The sequence below is a fragment of the Suricata suricatta genome, chromosome 16 (assembly GCF_006229205.1).
Source record: "Suricata suricatta isolate VVHF042 chromosome 16, meerkat_22Aug2017_6uvM2_HiC, whole genome shotgun sequence".
NCBI classification, from domain to species: domain Eukaryota; kingdom Metazoa; phylum Chordata; class Mammalia; order Carnivora; family Herpestidae; genus Suricata; species Suricata suricatta.
Genome location: NC_043715.1, coordinates 14551552 through 14573599, shown reverse-complemented (window position 1 = coordinate 14573599; position 22048 = coordinate 14551552). Strand labels below are relative to the sequence as shown.

The 22048-nt window shown below is 50.3% G+C and overlaps 1 protein-coding gene across 1 annotated transcript in view; it reads left to right on the top strand.

The window, feature by feature from the left end:
- Positions 1-951: 951 nt before the first annotated feature.
- The window catches only part of ZFHX3 (zinc finger homeobox 3), a 233639-nt gene continuing 212542 nt past the window's right edge, over positions 952-22048 (top strand). The window contains exon 1 of the mRNA XM_029925069.1: positions 952-1251. The gene's annotated coding sequence lies outside the window, so the exon portion shown is untranslated. The remainder of the gene's footprint in view (positions 1252-22048) is intronic.

The following is a 22048-nucleotide window of genomic DNA, read 5'->3' as shown; positions in this document are numbered from 1 at the left end:
GCTCCGACCAGCTGGGGTAGTCCCATTAAATTCCACCTGGCAGTAGAATCTCCCTGTGAAGGGCATGATGTATGCCTTATCTGAAATGGTGTGTGTGTGTGTGTGTGTGTGTGTGTGTGTGTTTTAAGGCAAGTGTTGTAAAAAGACTGTAAGCTTAATTGCAAGCTGTGACTTCTTTTCTTAACCCCCTTCCTTTCTCTCCCATGAAAAACTCTATCCTTAGACTCTCAATGGAGAGCAGGGGATGTTTTTCTAAGTTTCTGGAGCTGAAAAACAGAAGTGCCCTGTAAAGCAGTTAATAGGATGGGTGTGTGTTTCAAATAAATTCCTGTCCACATTGGCTAATGTCCCCATGCTAGAGTGGCCTGGCTGTGACGTGGATGGGGCCCAGAGACCGATGGCTCCGGTTCTGAGGCCCCAGGCTCCCTTTTGTGGCCGAGGGCGCGCCCCTTTCTTCTCGCCCGATTCTAGGCCGGCCCTGGACTTTTGATGAGAGAGGGGTCGGCGCCTGGGAAGGACCGGGCTTTGTTCCCACTGGGCCGGTTCCCGAGGCGGCGCAGGCCCAGCCGCCCGGGGCTCCAGTCCCAGGCGCGCGGCCCGGCCTGCCCAGAAGCCCGTACCCGGAGCGCGGCCGAGCGCTCGGGCCTCGCGCGCCCCTGTGTCCCCGTGTCCCCGTGTCCCCGCGGGCGCGGCCGCCGCCGAGTACCCGGCCTGCGCCCGGCACGACTGTAGATGTCAGGCTTTGCCTGGGGAGCCGAGCGGCGGCGGGGCTGTGAGTTTCAAATTAACCTTCCGCTTTGTTGCTGTGTAATGTGGATCCCCGAAGGCCCCCCGCCCCGCCCGCCCCCCTTCCCCGGGCGGTGAGCCTGCAAACTGCGAGTAGAGCTTCATTTACATAAAGCGATTCCGGGCGGGCGGTGAGCGGGCGGAGGGCAGGCCGGGGACCCGGACGCGAGCGCCGCGCCCCGTGGGTGAATCCCCGCCGCGCGCCGGGGGGACCCTCCCTCCTGGGGAGGGGCGACCGCCAGCCCCCGCCACCATGAGCCCCCCTCGCCTGCCTGCAGCCCCCCTGCACCCAGCCAGAGCCACCTCGGAGTCCTGGGGGCGGCGGGAGGTGGGGAGAATGCCGCCTGGGGTGGGTAAGTTCGGGACTCCGGTGCCGCTGGAATTTCCCATTGTTGAGCGCGCCGCGGCCCCCGGACCTGCGAGTGCCTCCTCCCTCCGGAGGTGTGCGGAGCCTTTGTGTGCCAGGTGAGTGGAGCCTCCCTCCCCAGCCGGCCAGCCCGCCCGGTTTGCACCGCCGGGCCTAGAGCGGCAGGCAGGTGCTGCAAGTCTTGGCTGAACTTCCCATTCTCTTGGGGCATGTGGGGGAAGGGCAGGCTGGATGCACTTGAACTCGTAGATTCCCATTGGAACCAACCTGGGGTGAGAGTGTCTAAATTCTGCTGGGTACAGAGTGAAGCCCTTCCTCCTCCCATCTTTCCTCCTCTCTGTCCCTCCCTTCTTCCTTATTTTGCTTTTGGATTAGTTCCTGCCTTCTGAATACTTGGTGCTAGTGTCATTTAAAAGTTTGGGTTCCTCCGCCTTAAAATGCGCCCTTTTCAAGCACAAGAGAAGTCACTGGTCAGTTTGAAACAATGCGAAGAATGTGCTTATTGTGGAGTAATTAAAGGGAGAATCAGAGGTTTGGAGCTGGAAGGCACCTTTGGAGATCGACTTGCCCATCCTCTAATTTTAGTTTGGACTCTGGAAAACCATTTCCGTGGGGGAGAAGGGGAGAGGAGAGGGAGAGCTGTGATGTTCTGTTAAAGGAGAAAGATTATCCAAGTTAGGTCATTTGAGGGGGGGAGGGGGAGTAATCATTGTATGTAGACTTACAGAGGGGAAAGAACTTTCTGGAAAGTGGTGTTTTCTGTTTTGGACATACGTGTGTTAAAAGAATGGTAAAACACCTGGAGGCCAAAGACCATCACTGGTGCCTGGTGTATTATAGGAGGACATTGCCTGGCTTAGTGGCGTGCGGTATATAAACTGGTTTAAATGAAACACATGAGCAGGTGAATCCAGGAGGGTCCTCACTGCTCCCACCCCCTGTTTGTGTCATTTAACAGGCTTGGAAGACTGACAGATAAGCTCAGAGAGGTTAGACAGCCCCACTTGGGCACAGGGAGAAGGCCTTTCCCCCTGGGGCTTGGGCCTGCTTTGTGGAATGTATCATGGCAAAGCAGGGAACACATACTTAAGCCTTGAAGGTAGATAGTGAGAAAGCTACACGTCATCTTATTTCATGTGATGCTTTGAGATCCTTGGGGACAAGTCACTAAATAAATAGAGTATAATGTAAAGCTCGCTCCTGCTAGCTAGGGAACTTTGTTTCTTTGCCATGAAGCAGCAGGTGCGAGTTTTCAGAGGTAGCCCCTCGAGTCCCCTCATTCCTAAATTCAGGAGGTGTCAAACCTTCATGTTCCTTTAATGGCTGTGGTTTCTGGATAGGTTTCAAGGGGAAACCCTAAAAATCATGAGTTCCAGGAGGCTGGGCTGGAGAAAGAAGCCCAAGTGCGGGGGGAGAGACTGCATTTGAGAGGAAAGCAGACACCTTCCAAGGTAACCTGATTGAGAGAGGCCAAGGTCAGAATGTGGCCTGTTCCTAGTTTGCGGAACAGCCACTGGCAGCCTCAGATTCTGAATCCTCCTCTTTACCCACCCAAACACAAACAGCAATTAGGGGACAGAGATGGGATATATGGGAAGTCAGGAGTCCCTGTTCGAAATAATTTAAGGGTTTCAGGAAATGAGTCATTGGAGAGAGGTGCATACCTGGATGTTTGCACACCTGTATTTTTGTGCCTTCTATTTTGCAGAGACCCCGAAGGCCCCCTTTCAGACGGTGTATGGCTATGAAGGCCAAGAGAAACTTTTCCTCTCATCCGTCCTTAAATTACAGGACTAAGGAGATTGTCTGCACTTCATTTCTAGCCTGTGTTCAGAGAGCGTGTGAGCGTCTCTCAGAATGGGCTGGGGTCACACTTTGCTCTTTTATTTAATTGCCCAAGTGTTATTTAACAACACGGGGCAGAGGCAGAAGCAAGCACTTTTACACTTTAAAATCAGCCCTTTTGGAATCACAAGGAATTAAATGACTTGGAGACCTTCTGTCTTTATGATGTGGGCTACCTCCCTCTCCCAGCTCTCTTTTGAAATGGCTGCACTTTCTACGGGACAGAGCTGCTGTTTTCCAGTTCTCCTGAAAACAGTTTTGATGGACAGGGAGCTATTGAGAAACGCTTGGTAACTCTTCAAAAAAAAAAATCTGAGCTGCTTCCCCAACCACCTGAAACTTTAATTTTGGTTTCTTTCCTTCCGTCTTTTATTTGCACAAATGAATACTCAGGGAGGGTGGAAAAGACCCAAATAAAACAGCCCTCTCAGCAGGCCTCTGTTTGGCTCGGCCCAACAGGACAGCGAAGTGCCTTCCTTCTCGCTGCTTTGGGATTGGATTTAACTGCCATGTAAACTCCATGCCAATGGACTGCCCAGTGGCAAGGAGCTAAAATAAGCGAGATTTCAGTTTTCATCATTATGACTTTAAATGATGATTACTAGACACTCCCAGGACAGGCCTGGCTCACCTTGGATGACCCAGAGGTTGTTGGTTCATTAGAATACATCTGTGATTGCAGAATACTAGCAAAGTATTACCTGGGGCTGGTGATGATTTAGCTTGGTTTTTTTCAGTTCTGGTCACAAGTGGTATCCATGGAGCGTGTCCTTATTGTCACTGTTGCTATTGGACAGTGCAGCCTTTTTTTTTTTTTTTTTTTTTTTTTTTTTGCTTCTAAAGTGTTAGTGTGAGACCTTGGAAATACTTGAGGGGCCAAAGCAGACCCTTACCTAAGAAATCACTTGTGTTATAGATTTGCAACAGCCTCGTTAACACGAAAAGATAAATATTTAGGTGACTAAGCAGCACTTTGTAAAAGCGTAGGTAAGGGAAGGTGACTTGTTACACCCACATTTTAGAGTATCCAGTTCGCTTTTTAAAAAAAAATTTTTTTATGCTTTTTATTTATTTTTGAGAGGCAGAGAGACAGTGTGAGCAGGGGAGGGTCAGAGAGAGAGGGAGATACAGAATCCGAAGCAGGCTCCAGGCTCTGAGCTAGCTGTCAGCACAGAGCCCAACGCGGGGCTTGAACCCATGAACCATGAGATCATGACCTGAGCTGAAGCCAGATACTTAACTGGCTGAGCCACCCAGACGCCCCTCCAGTTTGCCTCTTAACCTGAAAGGTTTAGCTTCATCTTACAGAGGAGACAACAGTGATAGTGATTCTGGCCTGAAGAAACTTGGAAGCTTCATCTTAACGCTTGCCAGTGTTACAGGGATAGTGCACCTGACTCTGTAGCCTCCACAAGTACAGTATGTGCTGTGGCTTATACTCTCATCTGTTACTAGAATGGTTGCTTGCTCTTAGCCTGGGCCTCTTGGCCTCCTCTGGTTCCGAAGGCTGGTGTAATTAACCAGGATGGGTAAAAAACCCAACAGGAAGGCAGATTCCATTACAGTGAACTTCATAGGGGTATACCAGTGCTCCGGTATGAGAATTTGGTTGTAATGGTGATTGCTAGTAATCAGAGCACCACCCAGAACTATCATCCTGTGCCTTGGGATGCAGCTTCTGAAAGCTGCAGTCAAGGAAATCGGGACCCAGTTTTAATAGAATCCAGGCAAGGGAATGCGTTTGCAGGAGCTAGTCTTAATCAGATTTTAAAGGATGCCTTTTCTGTCCAAAGCACAGTGTCCTGAGTCCATAGGCCACTCAACTTGAGAAATATACAGAAGCTGAGATTGAGTCAAATTGTCCCGAGAGAGGAACTGTGGCGAAAATCTTGGCTCGTTGGCAAGTCTCTTGCAAAGTCCAGATTAAGGAGAAAAAGTACAAAATCAACAACTGTCAGATTTCTTTTCTATATGATTTAAAGTTGGCTGCCAGATTGTCACTTTGCACGTGTTCGAAGAGAACAATCAGATGTTAGAGGGTCCCCTCCTCCCAAGGTGGTAAATGACTCCTGTATGGACAGGAGCTGGTGAATTGACAGCAGCTTTGTGCGGAAGCTGCACAAGCAGTGAGACCACGAGAGAGAGAGAGAGAGAGAGAGAGAGAGAGAGAGAGAGAGCGAGAGAGAGAGAGTGAGAGTGTGTGTGTGTGTGTGTGTGTGTGTGTGTGTGTGTGTGTGTGTATTTCTGGTTTTCATTCTCTGGGGCAGGGATGGGATGTTGAGGATGAGGCAGTTGAGTGGTCTCCCAGTGATGGGGGTGTTTCTAGAGAGTTTTTTGCCCAATGAAGGTGCCTTTGATTCTTACTTATAACTTGTAAAGGTGATTTTTTTTTCTGTTGATGTTTCTTCCCCTCTTTCACCATTAATTGCTTTGAGTTTCTTGCTTTTGCAAGGATGGAGTGTGAATAAAAATGGGAAGAGAGACAGTTTGCGAGGTGACAAATTTGGCTTCATTTCAGAGTAAGACTTCTGTTTTGTTGGTTTTAACCCCAGACAGAGCCTCTTAGCAGAATGCCTGGGCTTAATCTGCCTTTTGGGTGAGCCTTTCTCCCTTCCCACGGGAGGGCCATCACGCAGTCATGTCAACAGGAGGATTAATACATGGGGGTTTTGGTGGCCGCCTGTGTCCTGGGGGTGGGGAATGGCCAGCCTAGGTGGTGCAGCTCCTCATGCTTAGAATTTTGTGCCCCCTCCAAGGTTTTCCCATCCTCTTCTCTACCTGAAGTGGGACTGAGGCTTCTGCAGAAGGGAGGCGTGGGGGGCAAACATGGACCCCCCCCTCCCACCCCCTGCTCCCTCTGGGTGTTGCTGGTTTGGGACTGAAGCCGCGGAGACCCCCTGCAGACCACTCTTGGTGAAGATGGGGAGGGGCCGGCATCCCTCTCCTTTCCCTTCTGCTAATCACATAATGGCCTTAAAGGCTTTCTGAAATGATTATCTTGTCTTTAATTTTAAGTGGCTCTTTTGGGGCAATATTTGGGAGTTTATGGAAGATCTTCAGTCATCTGTACGGAGACTCTGAACTGGGAAGACTGGCCCCGTTGGACTCTGTGAGAAGACAGTGGAATTTTCATCTGCCGCCGATTTCATGCACTGTCCTGAAAGTGATTTTGGCCACAAACCTTTGATCTGGGAGTGAGACAGCCCCCACCTCATGCTTCTGGGGGCAGCAGTTGGTGATTGCTCAGACCTCCCTGCTCTGTGTATGTGAGAAAGTGTGTGTTGGTGTTAACGTGTGTGTGTGAGTGTGAGCAGTAGCCAAAGAGAAGGGGTGAGTAGTGGGGTGACCGGGGGCTAAGGCATGGTGAGGGCGTGTAGACTTCCTGAGGGGTAAGGAGGGTTGAACAACTTGGAGATTTTGGGGGGGGGTTGGGGGGGAGATAGACAAAAAACAGTTTTTCAGGTTTCTTGGCTGTGCCCAGTTTCATCCAGGGATGTGCCTGGAGAAAGACGTTTCTGCGTGTGTTGGTTGAGCTAGGTTTTGAGTGAGGGCTGTGGCCTGCGCACGTCTGTTGTGGGCTCTGCGTTTCGGGATGAAACTTGCGGGTGACAGGCAGCTGAACGCCTTCTCACTTGAATCTCCCTAGTGGAGAGGCTGGAGCCAGATTAGCTCAGGGAAGAAAAGACCAAAGAGCTTAATTTGATATTCAATTTCAGCCCTGCATCCCCCCCCCCAAAGTCATATAAGTGCTTGTTCAAATATGGAAGTCTCCCTTCAGTGTATAAAAAGCTCTTTTCAAAAGAGTTTTGACTCCTGTAAGTCTGTAAAAAGTACGTATGTGTAGACGTGAACTTATTTGCTTCCCACACTTATGGACTCTGAGGGGCCCGTTTTGGACAGCTTTGTCTTCTTGACGTTTGTGTCCAGTGAAAATGTGCTAAAAAACACGCGTGTGCTTTTTTTTTCTCCTTCTCAGCAACTTTTCCTCCTCCTTCTTCTTTTTTTTCCTTTTAAACAGTTTTTCTTAACTGCTCAAGAAACAATGCAAGCCTCTTCCACCATTTCAGGCTCTGCTTCCTAAAATGCTCTTTGGCTCAGGGCCTTGGTTCTTAATGTACATTTGGCTTGGAGGGGGTGGTTTTTGCTCTCCTTGCAACGGCTCCGTATTTCTCCATGGGACATCTGCATCCTTGCTAACGTGTCGAGTCAACCCCTGGGCGCTTCGGAAGCCTGGATTCAGTGTAGATTACGAGGCTGATATCGCTGCTAAAATGACTATTTTTTACATATCACCACTGTCCTGCCAGATTCTTGAATGGTGTCACTTTTATATTCGATACGTCATTATTGCCAAGGGCCAGGCCTTGACAGAGACTGTCCACCTGTATCCCTGACTGTACGAACACTTGTTACCTGGGCCGACCTGGCTCACTTTTAAAATGTCGTTCCAGGCCAAGAATGGCAGTAGTGAAAATAACAGGGGTTTCAAAGAAACGTTTTCAAAGAAGAAGTTGAGGCTGTTTTTTCCTCCAAAAGGTAATGAAACCCAGTAGAGGTGTCTTTAGGGGAGCAGAGAACTCATACTCTGGGAAAGGGCAGTCCGCTTATTTTGCCCTTGCTGGGAAAGCTGTGACAATTGTCCAGACAGTGGAGAAATTGGCTGATAGAAGAAATCCTGGTGCAGACTCCCAAGTGTCTGCTTGGGGGGAGGTGCGCTCTTCCTCACTGGTGCAGGGAATTCTAAAATAACTGGGGAGAGGTGACTTTCAGATTAGAGAGTGGCTTACGAAGCAGCCCTTCAGGTGGGCGTTCTGGTGTTCACACTCAGTGCTGTGGGAGAAGCAGCGATGGACCACAGGACCCTGCTCTTTGGGAAGCCAGCTAGCGAGCTCTTGTTCATCTCGGCCTGAGCCCGGACCCCACTTCTGGAGTCAGACCTGAGGCCCAGTTCTGGTCAGCCCCTGCTCTGTGACTGTGGACTCATCATGTAACCTCTCTGAGCCTTACCTCTTTCATCTGTAAAATGGGCACAAGACACACTTCCCATTGATCGTGCAGATCCGATTCAATAGAAAACAAGCTTCTCAGCGCTTAGCATATTGCGCAGCCTCTCCACAAATGATAGTTCCCATCCCCACATCCTTTCCCTTTGTATTCCTTTTGTTGGTGCTGCTGGCCTCTGCTACCTTTTGTTTCCCAGCACCCTGGAAGAAATAAATTCAAAGGTCCAGCGTTCCTTCAGCTCCCCCCTTATGGACTGGGAATAAGGCCAACTCTTTTTGACATCCTGCAACTAACTGTGTTTAGGAGTGAAATAGACAGTGTCCTCTCCCTCCCCTCACGTGCCCCCCACCCAGTCCCCAGAAGCTGGCAGGCGGCCTTCTAAGTGAGCAGCCCACTCAATGACCCACCTAGAGAGGCCTTCCCGGGCTGGCTTGTATATGCTAATAGGCCTGACTTGTCCTGGCTTGTTTGTAGTGATTTGTGGAGGCATTTATATGCAAATACTATCAACTTGCTGAGTTAATTATCATGTGCCTCCCCCCCACCCCCCCTTCCTGCTCTGCCTCCCAGCCTGGCTCTGAGAAAGGGGCTGTTCTCATTCATCCCTGCGGTCTTCCTGCCTCGGCCTCCTCCGTCCTTTGCCCTGTTCCCTTCCTGGCCCTGCAGGCCCGATCACAGCTCCTTGCTACCCTGTCGCCCGTCCCTGGAACCCCTGTAGTCAAGGGCGGGCATGCAGGTGGCTGGCCTGGTTGGCATCCTTCATGAATGGTGTCCTCTGCATGCAGGACAGTCTGGCTTACATTGCTGTGAGCTTTATTTTTATTTTTTTTAAGTTTATTTATTTATTTTGAGAGATACAGAGATAGCAGGAGTGGGGAAAGGGTAGGGAGAGAGGGGGTGAGAGAATCCCAAGTAGGCTCTGAACTGTGAGCGCGCGAAGCCCGAGGCGAGGCTCAAACCCACAAACCCATGGGACCGTGACCTGAGCCAAAAACCAAGAGTCAGACGCTTAACCGACTGAGCCACCCAGGTGCCCCTGCTCTGAGATTTAAACCCCATTTTTTGCCTACTAGCTGGAAAAACATAGCTACCCAGACCTATCAACCCTTGACTCTCAGTCCTCAGTTTGGTGAAAGAGTGACTGTTGTTTTAACATTATTATTATTGTTTTCATTTGCCACATTGTTGATACCGCTCCATCTTGTTTCCACTTCCGAGCCTGCAGAGAAACCATTTTGTGACGGGGTGCCCCCTCTAGCCCCCTGCCCTTGGGAATCTGAGTATTGAAATGTGGTTGAGTGGACCTCAGTTCTGGTTGCTTATTACTGCTTGTAGGTGGGCAGTGTTGACACTTGAGGTTGGCTCACTCTTTGTTGGGTGAGCTGGGAGGTGTCCCTGACTTCCCCCGCTGGTATCATACCCATCCCTACCCCCGAACGAAAATGCCTCCAGGAATTGCCCACCATCTCCTGGGAAGGCGGAATCACCCCAGGCTGAGAACCACTGGGACAGAGATTGCAGCTGTTTCTCCTCGATAACAAGATGGCGGATTCCAGCTTCCTCCTGCAAGGTAGACATGTTGACCAGCTTCTGAGCTTGGGCTTTGACCCAGCGGATGTCAGATGTTGCCATTTGCTTAATTTTGTGGTCTTCTCAGCATTTAAAAATTGAGACCCTTTCTATCTATGGGGTGGTGATGGGCTTGTGTTTGAGGCTCTGTCATTTTTTTCCTGTTGAATGCTGGCCCGTAGAACTGGAACTCAAGCCCCATAGATAGCTGTACGTTTTCTAATAGTTGCATTAAGAAAAAGGAAAACGAAGGGCACCTGGGTGGCTCAGTTGGTTAAGCTTGCAACTTCGACTCAGGTCATGATCTCATGGTTCATGAGTTCCAGCCCCGCGTCGGAATCTGTGCTGACGGTGCAGAGCCTGTGCCTCTCTCTCTGTCTACCGCTTTCCTGCTCGTGCTTTCTCTCTCTCTCAAAAATAAACATTTAAGAAAAAGGTAAAAAAAAGAAAAGTAAAAAGCAGACAAAATGAAGTTTAAAATATGTTTTATATGATGCACAATATTGCTGTGACCTTCTCGTTTCAGCAGTTGGGACTCGCCATATTTCCAGTGCTCAGGAGGGAGTCCTGTGTGACTAGGAGCTGTTCTATTGGACAGCTTAGCCCTGGTAGGATTCTGGTGGTGGCCACCATATTGGACAGCTCAGCAATATCTAGGATGATTGCAGCCCTTTGTAGCCCTGAAATCAAGCCATTTTCTACTGAGTCTGGGAGAGTTTTTTTTTTTCTCAAAAAAAAAAAAAAAAGAAAAAAGGCTTTATGTTTATTCTCTGAAAAGTAGGGCCTTGACTGCACAGCTGTAGTGTGGAGCGAGTGGGAGGGAGCTGGGCCTCTAATCTCTGGGGGAAGCTCCCTCGGCCTCTGTGGGGGAGGCCCTCTCTCTGGGCAGCACCCTGGGCCCTGGAAGGAGGGTAAATATGCCGAGGGCTCAATGTACTCTCTCACACCGCACAGACTAATGGTTCGGGTTAATTTTGTGTACAAGGTCCCTTTTGTTGGAGAAGGGGGTGAAAGTCCGCAGCTGTGACCGGAAACAGGGCAAGGGCCTACTGGGATGACCTTGTTTCGGAAGGTCTAATGGAACCCTAATGGCGGAGATCTAAGCCGGGTGATGTATGTGTGTGTTTGGGCCTAAAGATAAGGTGAAGAGTATTTTAAAAGTTACTTTAGTGCAACCTCCCAGATAATCGTAGGCCTGGGGCCAGTTACAATTTATGGTGAGCTGGTAGTCAGCCCTGTGTGTTGGCCTCGTTTTATCTTTTGAGTCCAGGCTCTGTTGCTTAACTGGTGGTGCTCCGTTTGTTTATTTTATCATTTTTTTTGGCGGGGCGGGGGAAGCGGGGCAGTAGGGGCTGATCAAGTTTTTCAATGAAGCATAGGGACCAAGAGCTGTGCCTGTCTCTGCTGCCGAGTGCCCTGGGATGCCTCACACCTCCGGTCCTTAATAATACTGTGTGCTGGGGTGTTGCACCGTCTCCAGAAGCCTGGCCTGCAGGGCCACACCTCCCACAGTGCCACAGGCCTGCCAGGAGTGTGAGCTAGAGAGGAGGTGTGGAGGCTTTAATATAGCGTCAATTCCTAAGTTTCTTTCATCTCTGAGGTCAGCCTTTTCCTGTTGCCTCTCCAGTTAGTGAAACGGCGTCTCTGAGCTGTCCGGCACACCCAGCACACTGTCCTACTAGACAGGACAGCTCTGTGTGTGTGTGTGTGTGTGTGTGTGTGTGTGTGTGTGTGTGTGTGTGTGTGTGTGAGTGAGTGAGATGAGTAGTTGTTATCTACTCTCACCCGTGGTATCCTTGCAGCCCGATGTTTAGCCGGTCCCTGAACACTGCCCTTCTTCCGGTTTAAAGAGATCCCAGAGTTTACAAAGTCACCACTGATTTGATTGATGCGTTTGAACAGCGACAGGATGCTCACCTTCCTACCCCAGTATTCCCTAGGAAGCACCTTGCACCACAGTATACTCCGAAGCTTTGTTCTTGGGGAAAAATAATGTTCTTCAGCTCCCGGGGACTTTGCTTTTAATAATACATTTTATAACCGGGTGGTGGCATTTGGCTGTTGTTAAATCTTGCATGGATTCGTATTTGCAGTTTGACAAACTATAGTTTTTTTTGGGGGGGTGTCTTTTCTGGAGGTGCAGGAAAGGATAAAATGGGAAGTTTTTCTGAGTTTTGGACTTTGTCTTCAAAAATAACTTCTTTATTGATAGATGGGAGTAGATTTACAGATACCTTTTTTTTTTTTCTTGTTTTGAGAATGGGGGAATGTGGTCTAAGGCCTCTTCAGACTTTTCACTTTACCTATCCCGTAAGCCACTGCCATCTGCTTTTAAAAAATTTATTTTTTCATTTTAAATCCTCAAAGACAAAGGGACCTGGAAGCTCAGACCTGTCCTGCCACATTCCTGAGTAATTTGGTTTTGATTAACCCAAGGAGAAAAGTTGGTTTCTCCTAGCGACCGAGGGGATCAAAGCACAAGGGGAGGCAGTTCCCTAATACATGCAGCCCCCCCTCCCGCCCGCCGCCCGCTCCCCCTCCCTGGCCTTTTCAACCTCCCCCTCTTTAGAAAGCCTGAGCAGGAGTTATTTCCACTCTCTGACTCTCACAGAGGTGGAAGTGTATCATAGAGCTTTGGACGGACAGACCAGGGAGAACTACCCCCCCCCATTCCTTTCTTCCTAAACTCCTTTTCCCCCCACAAAGCTGCAAAGCACATTCCTGTGCTAATCCTGCTGCTGAAGGAATGCAAATGGCTGTAATTGTGTGCCCCAGGACGGGCCTTCCGCGTCTGTGCTGCTTTTCTTCTTTGAGGAGGTGGCTGAAAAGTTCATTTACATGGAGAAATGAGACTGGCCTGTGATCCCTAGTGGTGGGCCGGGCACTTTCTAATAGGAAAGGGGCCACGTCGCTGTTCTCTGTTCCTCCTCCTGCTCCTCTCCCCATTTTAAAGTGCAGATATTGGGGGTGTGTGTGGGTACCAGGCTCCTGCTGGGCATATTTTGTGGGGAGGGCCATGAGAAGGGGGACTCTGCTCTTGACAGTAAGACATCAGGCTGGGGTATCAGGCAGGGCTTGTGATAGGCAATCCTGTATTACAGCACCACAAACAACTTATTTTTTAAAGCACACTTTTGGTCTCAGAGGTAGATTGATGGTCTTTTGGAAGAGGTGCACCATGCCACTGACCTTGTCTAGCTTCTGATACACACCTGACCTTCCATCCCCTCCCCTTATACTTTTAAGTCTGGCAGTGGGTTATTTGGATACTAAAAGTCTTTGGGGGGGCAATTAGAAGTTTCACTTTGGGAGTCAGTACATTGTAGCTTTAGGGGATGTTAAAATAGACCAAAATATTCTGCCTCAGTCTATTCAATGAAAGTGAGCTCTTGGCTGAATCTGAAGTTGAAAGGCCAGCTGAGGTTCTAGAACAGCACTGTTCTAGAAAGAAACTCAGTAGGAGTCATGTAAGTAATTTCAGTTTTTCCAGTTGCCACATTTAAAAACACAAAGAAACTGATACAATTGATTTTGTTATTTTATTTAGCTCGATATGCCGGAAATGTTGTCATTTTAACATATCAATGTGGGGGGCCTGGCTGGCTTAGTTGGTGGAGCGTTTGACTCTTCATCTTGGGCTTGTAAGTTTGAGTCCCATGTTGGGTGTAGAGATTACTTAAAAAAAAATATGATCGGCATAAAGAAAACCATTAATGAGACATTTTGCATACTTAAAATCCTGCGTGTGTTTTATACTTAAAGGGCTTCTCAGTTAGGACTGGCCACATTTCACAGGCTTACTGGCCACAAGGGGCCGGTGGCTACCTCTCAGACCAGGCAGGGCTAACATAAAAGGATGCTGTCCTGGACTGCTCCGAGGCATTCCATTGATGGAGCCGAGTCACCCATTGTCTTCTGTGACCAGCTGCTTCCATTTGCTGGAGTTCAGGGGTACGGGCCGCAACCGCACACCGTTCCTTCAGCAAAATCTGCCCGGCGCCCCTGCTGCCCCCGCCCCCTGCGGTCAGGGTGATGCTAGTGGGCATTTTGTAAGTTGCTTCCCGGCATACAAGTGGGAAGTGGAGGTGACCGCTTGGCGTTGAAGGCCTTTCCAAACAAAGAATGCCAGCAGCGGCAGCGAGGTGGGCCGGAGCCCGGTGGGAGAGGGACGCAGCAATGGGCTCCCACGGGTGTGCGTTCTGGTGCGTTGATTACAACACTCTTACTGCTTTGTACGTCATCCCTTCTTTATTGGTGAGATCACAGACTGGCAGGACTGCGGGGCGCTCTGGAAACCCCCCGTTCTGCCCTTTCCATGGTGGCTTCCTGGCGTGGGGCAGGACAGAGTGTGAATGTGGGACCTCAGCCGTGGGGGTGACGGCGTACTGTGTGTGCTCTCTGACACCACGCAGGCTTCCTGGTCAGTTTGCCTGATAAATGGGGCTGGTTGCTTGGAGGGGCCTTCCTTTTGGAGGTTCCAGTGCTGCCGCGGTATGAGGTGCAGAAACTGTCAGTCCCAGGCAGAGGGCACACCTCCTTTTCTCCCCTTGGTGTTTATTTTGGGTTTCTGATTTCTCACATCATCTTAATGCCACGCACAGAACCCTCTTTTCTCTAACCTAGGGCTACTGGGCATCTCCAGGTTCAGGAGGAGAAAGGAAAGGGCAGAGAGTGATAAAGAAAAATCAGAAATCACCTTGCATGTGAGGATAAGGGGTATGATGGAGACAAGCCCCAGCCTGGACTGTGTGCGTGCATGTATATATGTGTGTGTGTGTGTGTGTGTGTGTGTGTGTGTTTCAGATAAGAACAGAGCTGCTTTTTTAAAAAAAAGTTATTTATTTATTCACTCACTCTTCATTCATTCAGTAGGCTTCCTGTCCAACATGGGGCTTGAACTCACAACCCTAAGATCAGGAATTGCCTGCTTTACCAACTGAACCAGCCACGTACTCTTAGACTTTTTTTTTTTTTTAAATAATAGGCTGTTAATATTTTTCTCTTGTTCATGTATGAAGTGACTTCTCAAAGTTTGGTGACTTATGTCCTTCTCACATAGCTCTTAAAACAGCAAAACCCGGCTTCTGCTGGTGGAAAGAGCAGTGGCGAAGCGTGTCCCACAAAGGATGTGCCTTCCCTCCGAGTGGGGTTTTCTCACTATTGATCTTAGCATTCCTTAGTCGATGTGTGTGATAAGAACAGTTTCCCTTCACCATGGCTGTGCCCAGGGCACGCGGCCAGCCTCTGCCGACTGCACAGCCTCCTGGGGGAGGACAGTAGGCTTGGTGCCCCCGGTCAGCTGAGAGGCGGGCGTGGGTTTGGAGTTTTAGAGAGGGAGGTATCTGATTCCTTCCACAGGCAGGAGAAAAAAAACTGGACGTGTGAGGCCAAGTGGCCCCCGGCGCCGGCCTCTGCTGGGGACGCAGGAGCGCAGCTGTCTGACCCCGGGTGAAAAGTTCAAATCTGCATTTAAAAAGAGTGCCAGGACCCACCCCCCTCCTTCCCCAGTCAAGTTGAAACCGTTCGTGTTTCAGAGGCTCTGGCCGGGCCTGGCGCTGGGATCTCGAGCCGCTCCTAGTTCCCGTCCGCCCTGACCCTGATGGTGCTAGAAGCCGGAGCGGGAGGGGGGCGGCTTCCCCCGGGACGCACTTCTCGGACAACAATGGTCGCTGCACACCAGGCGCCCCCCGCCCCTCCTGGAAGTCGAGGGAAGTTTCTTCTTCCGTCAGAGAAGGGGCGTTTAACCCCTTTCTCCGAACGCTCTTGGCACGCCCTTTCCTCTTCCACTGTCCTCCCTCCCAGGCTGCCGCGGGCTGTGTGGCGGTGCTGGCACTGCTCCAGGGGACCCTGTGTGTGCGGGGGATGATGTCTGGTGGCTGAGGGCCCCTCTCCATGGTGGGGATGCTCCCCTGTCTTGAGCTTGTGGTTTAAAATGCTGTGCGGGGCTTGTTGTGGCGGAGTTTGCCGGCCCCCTTCCCTCTGTGCCCCATCCTGATGTCCTGAGCTTTTCTCCAACTCGCGTGGCCTTGTATCCATCAAGAGGAGCTACGAGCTGGGGGGGGGGGAACTCAGGCTTGGAGGGGGAGCGACATGTGGGGATGGGTGGACAGGAGAGCCTGGCCTTCTCTTCTTCAGAAGTGACCTTGCTAGGCTAGTTCTCCCCGCTCCAGCCCCCCGCCCACCCCCGCTGACGGCTGTGTGGCCACAGCCCTGCCCAGAAGCCCCTCCACTCGGGCTCTGATTAGTTTACTTGAGCATTTAGGTGAATGTAAACAGTTCAGCCTCTCGGATTTTATATCCCTGAAGGGTCTGAGTGTGAATACAAACGGGTATTAGGCCCCTGCGGTTTCAGGGACTTTCTCCACCCTCTCGCCTTGCTAGCCGGCAGGTTAGAGACCTGCCCGGAGGAAGATACAGCCCTCTGCATCTCCGGGATGAGGGGCTTCCTCCTTTTCCTTTTCCTTTGGTTTTGGATGCTGAGATTTAAAAAGTGATGTTGGGAAGCCTTTATCTGTAGGACAAAGTATAGGAGAGCAGAGAGGAAAGCTTCTCTTAAGTCTGACTGTTTTCATCTCTTGTTTGGGGAGGAAGAGAAGTTTCCTATTATGTTCCCCTGATTTTGTCAAACGTACTTAGGAATTTGACTTTTGGGGTAAACTAATATTTTAGCACTGACCAGGCAGTCTGTTTCATTTTTTCCTGAATCCTCCTTCTTGTTGAAAGGATAATTAGGAACTTCTCCTTTTGGATCTTCCTCCTCCCCCCTGTAAGAAGTGTGGTGAGGGCTCTGCTTGGTCCGCGGTGCACATCTCATTGCGTGCTCCCTTACCAGGGTAGGATGTTTCTACCTGCTTTATCCTCAGGGAAACATAGGGACTCAGTCCTGAGGGCCAGACTGGGGTCACTTTCCCCACAAGGTTCCAGAATGTACATTCTGTTAAGGGAATTGGTATTCCCTTTGAAATCCCGGGGTCCTTAACTCCTCCACACTTCCCCCAGCCAGTTCCAGGAAAGGGCTTCCTTCTTGACCCCCAGAGGACCGTCATGGCCTGCAGGGGAAGGAGTGAACATCCCCCTGTCCCCCTCCCTGACCCGTGCCTTTTCCTTCTGGTTCATGCATTCAAGGCCCGGACCGTTCTTTCTCTTGGCCGTGGTGGCTCTGAGTCCAGCCATGCCTTCACGGGGGCATTTTAATTAGCAGTGCCTTAGTCATTAGTGAGTTATTGTTTTTGTCTGGAAACACTTAAGTACTGTTTACTCGATGTCTCAACGAAATGCAAAACAGCAATTAAGCAGAAATTTGTTGTATGAGGCAGGAACCAAGATGGATTGTCAAAAGCAGGTTGTGGTTCCTCCCAACTGAGTAAAAATCGCTTTTTCCCTTTGGCCTCCTGATAACTGGAATGCTTTGCATCTCCCATCTTCACGACCTGCCCCCTAGAGTTATCTGATAGAAATACTCTTGAACTTTATATCCCCGCGTCCTTCCTTCATTGGTGTGGGCATTTGGGTTCCGTGAGGTGTTAATGTTTACTTTTTTTCTTCCCTGGGTTTTTGTCTTGTGTGTGTGTGTGTGTGTGTGTGTGTGTGTTTTGCTTGTTTTGTTTTTGGTCGGCTACCTATTTCAAAACCCTCTTCAAATAAACATTAATTATTTGTGAAAACTGGTGCATAGCTTTCCAATTATAGAACTAGAACATATTTTCTTCATGATTCTTGAGATCAGGTGCCATTGTGAGTCTGATAAAACCTTTGTGACCTCCTGAGAGTATTGAGACACGATTTTTACTTGAAATCTTGTAGGGATTCACGCAAGACAGGCACACGCGCTTAGGCTTCAGGCTGAGGGGGGGCTGGCGGGGCTCCAGAGAGCAGAACAGCAACAACAACAGAAAGGTGTGTGTGGGGGGGGTGTGCATGTGCGCTGCCTGCAGCTCTGACCAGACCCCCAAGGCAGGAGCTGCTCCCTTGTCGAAACGAGTAAATGGCCCCTGTTTTGGTGGGGTTCTCATCCCCCAGAATGCCAGCTGCATGGCTAATGGGGTCGCAGGAGAAGGCTGGGGGAACCATAGGAGGGGGGGACAGACAAGTGAGCTTCGAATGCTATCATGTCGGCCTCCTTTCCAGGAGACAGTGCTCTGTAACATTCTCCTCACTAAGTTCGTCACTGGGGACCCCGGGTTCTCACTGCCTGGGCTCTGGTCTCACGCTTCCCCCCGCTCTCTCTTTCTTTCTCTCTCTCTTTTTCTCTTTTCCCTTCAAACAGTATCTTCTGACTTCCAGATTTCTGATAAATTGATAAGAGGCATTGCGTGAGTCAATAGAGCTGTAGACACTTTGCCAATATAACCCCGGCTTTATTGATCTTCCAGTAAATTAAAGTCTTACTTAGAGGCTGCCGATATTTCTAATCTCCTGCCTCACCAATTACATCCTCCCCGCTACCTGGAAGGGGGCCTGGAGCCTTAGACCCGCTTTCTGTCGTCGCTCAAGTGGACTGCTGTCCTTCCATGGGGTTGGGGGCACGTGTCTTGCCTACCTGGTAGGAGAAAGGGGAGCGTGGAGAAAAATGAACTAGCTTAGTTCCTTGCATGCGATCTGTTTTCATGCTACAGGCTCATTGCTAAAAATTTCTGGAGAGCAAATCCCATCAAGGTGATTGTGTACGTTTTCAAACGACTCTTAAGCCTTGGGTTTGCTTTGAGTTCGGAGGCCAAGTTGACAGTAGCTGCCATTGGAGATTACCCTGGCATATTATTCTCTTACTTTTTCTTTTTTCATTTAGAAATATTTTATTCTTTTTTAAAGTAATCTCTACACCCAACATGGGGCTTGAACTTACAACCCTGAGATCATGAGTAGCATGCTCTTCTGACCGGAACAGCCAGGTACCCCATCTGTCTCTCAGTTTGAAAAAATGTTGATAGTCTTTCTCTTGCGCTGGGAGAGTATGGGAGGCTTTTTTTTTTTTTTTTTTTTTTTTAGTATTTGTCACTTTAAAAAAAGTTTGTGGAAAGGAAGAGAACAGAGGGGTGCCCAAGATAGGAAAGACTGGAGGCATGCACCCGTGCGTGCTGCCTTTTGAAGGTTTGTTTTGTCATTTTGCATTCTCATTGGAGCAGAAGTAAGAGAAAGAGAACCCATTTCGTTGTCTGTCGTAACTTTTGCCCGTGATACCTCTACTGTCCCTTCTGTCTCTGCCCATTTGCTCACTTGTTTGAAGTTCAGTCCCAGGAACAACAGTTGCAAGATGTCCCTGCAGGAACAGTGGGGCTCATAGAGGCCTCTGCTAGGATGCCCACTTTGTGCCATGGTGGTTTGGGCAGATCCTTCGTCTGATAAGCTCCTTTCAAGTCCCGTTTATGTGGTTGGCTTTGAGAAGAAATCTCCAGATGAATGCTGTGTTCTCTCTAATACTCTGGAGCAAAAAAAATCAATAGGCGGGATAATTCTTTCTCTTGTCCAACGAACACTTCTCACATGTTTCTGTGTTGAGCAGCACTCAAGTTTTTTTTTTTTAAAGTAGGCTCCACCCCCCAGTGCGAGGCTTGATCTCACCCTGACCCTGAAATTAGGACTTGCGTGCTCTACTAAGCCAGGCAGATGCCTCTCAGAAGTTTTTTGCATGAAAAATGCAATCCTGGAGTCTCCTGTTTCTCTAGCATTCTGAAGAAGGAAGCATTGAGAAGTGCCTGAGTCCCATTTAGTAGAAAGAACAGTGTAGACCCTGTGACCTGGGAGTATTTCTTGTCTTCCTCTGTCTCCTCCCTCTCGTCACCTGTCAAGTGGGGGAGGTTGATGGTGAGCTCGGGCCAGGTAATGTGGGAAGCTTGCCAGGGCCTTCATCAGCTCGCTCAGTTAAGAAGGGGAATGGAAGGTTCATATGGGCCCAGGACCAGGTGTGAGGCTTTGAACGCCCTCCCCTTTTTAGCCAAGGCCTTGCGGAGCTGCACGAGGGCGGCTAAGATGGCGGCCTGCCTGAGGCCGTGAAGGAGCGCTGCCTCAGGGTGGGCTACGTCTCCGTCAGGCCTGGAGACGCCTCTCCCAGCTTCCCTTGGCTCCCTTGGCCTGAGTGAGTGAAGGAGATGTTAGACAAGGAGAAACCCCAGGAGGTTGGGATCGACTTTCCCCTTTGTTTGGATTGCATTGTGTTGTAGGAGGTGTTTAAATCTTGTTCACACCTGTCGAGGCTGAGGCCAGGCTTTGAGAGCAGTTTGTAACAAGACTTCTGTTGTTGTTGCCGAAAAGGTTCCTAGCGCACAACAGAGGAACTTTATTGTAGCAACTTGTTAATGTTCAATTAGGCAAATTCGGGGTGCCCCAGGGCAGTGGAAGGGCGCGCTGACTTTTCCAGGCGGCCCCTGCCCCTGTTCCCAGGGCCAGGGCAGGGAGGAGCAGGTCTGTCCACGGGCTCCTCCAGGGGCAACAGGTGGGCTCTCCGTTGGGCGTGAGCCCCTCTGAGGCCGGGACGCCGCGGAGGGTACAGATGGCAGGTCTGACGCCAGCCGGGCCCAGGCCGGCGCCTGCCCCTGTGTGTTGGCACTTGCTGGCTCTCTGCCCGCGGGTGGGGCGCAGGCTGAACCTCATTCACGGTTTTCATGCGGGTTGGGAGGAGGAGGGGAGGACCCCAAAACCAATGTGTGGCACCTTCGGCATCACACTGCTCTGGGCCCCGGAGCCCTCTTATCTCTGGGAATCTGAATCTGGCCACACCTGGGTGTGTTCTCTGGCCTTCCTTCCTGCACGATTCTTCTAGAATGACTGTTCACCACCTCGATGGACAGTGTTTTCCACCTTCTGGCGGACTGAGGTCTTGCTGCTGTGGAAAGGGAAAACAGGAAGCTCATTTCTCTAATAGGTTTGACTCGGAGGTGCTTTCATTCAGCCACGTGAACGTGTTTGGGTGACAGTTGTCTTCTCATGGTTAGAAAAGGTGGAGGGGGTGTGTGGCGAAGGAGGAACCGGAGCTGTGCTTTAGAAGAGAAAAAGAAGGAAGCTCAGGGGGCCAGGCCCATCTGTCCTCCCCTGGCCACCGTCAAGGTGCGTGTGGAACCCGCAGCCGGAAGGAAGGCAGCGGGAAGTGGGTGTTCCCTTCCCCACTGTCGCGGGGAACCTTCTGTCCTGGCAAGGCCTGGCTGTAAAATATTGCCCTCCGTGGCAGCCTCGCTCCGTAGTGTTGAGCGATGAGGAGTGCGGGGCACCCGGCAGTGTATTAAACACTAGTTGAGCACAGGAGGGGCAGTATATCACCGGAGAGAGATAAGCAAAGTTCTCTGATAGTGGATCAATAAAGGTTAGTGACATCATATCTCAAAGTGAGGGAACCTGCTTTCTGCACAGCCATTTATCAGATCACAGCCCTGGAAGGGCATTAACCCCTTTCTGACCAGATTTGTTTTTTAAACACCTACCAAAACTCCTTCTCGGTGAGGGAGGGGTAGGGCATCAGGGCCCCCAGCGCTGTTTGAGGACTCTCCCTGTGCTGGTTTTGAGAATGCCTTTTGCAGTTGGCGTATTAACCCAGCGGTGGCCGGGGCGTTCGCCACGTGTTTATGGAAGGTTTCTTAACTTTGAAATTTGTGCAGCATTTCTAACTGAAGTCCTGCCGGACGATGCCAGCGTGTCCCGGGTGTGCAGTGGGATTGCTCTTGGACCCCGGGGGCTGGGGGTATGCTTGGAGTTTGATGGCAGGCGGTGGGGCTGGACGCGACGATTAAAACCGCAGTAAGCCGGAGACTGGTCCTGATGTGTCTCTCTTGGCCTTGTGGTTCTCTGGGTATTTACGAGCCCCCCCCAGTGGAATGGCATTGGCAGACAGCAGCCTGTAGGCCTGGGTTTGCATGGTCTGCGAGCCACCAGCAGTTTTTAAACGGGGGTGGTGGCGGTGGGGAATCAAAAGAAGCGTGATATTTTGTGATATAGAAAAATACGTGAAAATTTTGTTTGTGTCCATACATACGGTTTTATTGGGAAACGGCCAGGCTTGTTTGTGTACGTGCAGTCCCTGGCAGCTTCCAGCTCTGGCAGAGCTGAGTCGTGGCCACAGAGGCTGTGTGGGCCGCGAAGCCCAAGAAGTTTATCTTCCTCTTTAGGGGAGACGTTTGCCGACTCCTAACTTCTTATTGCAAATCCATTGCTGGGCACCTGGGTGGTTCCGTCGGTTAAGTGTCTGACTCTTTTTTCTTTTTTTTTTTTTTTTTTACATGTATTTAATTTTGAGAGACAGAGCACGGGTTGGGGAGAGGCAGAGAGAGAGGGAGACATAGAATCCCAAGCAGGCTCCAGGCTCTGAGCTGTCAGCATGGAGCCCGACACAGGGCTCAAACCCATGAACCTCAAGATCGTTACCTGAGCTGAAGCTGGACACTCAACCGACTGAACCACCTATGCACCCCAAGCGTCTGATTCTTGATTTCCTCTCAGGTTATGATCTCAGGGTTCGTGAGTTCCAGCCCCACACCAGGCACTGTGCTGACA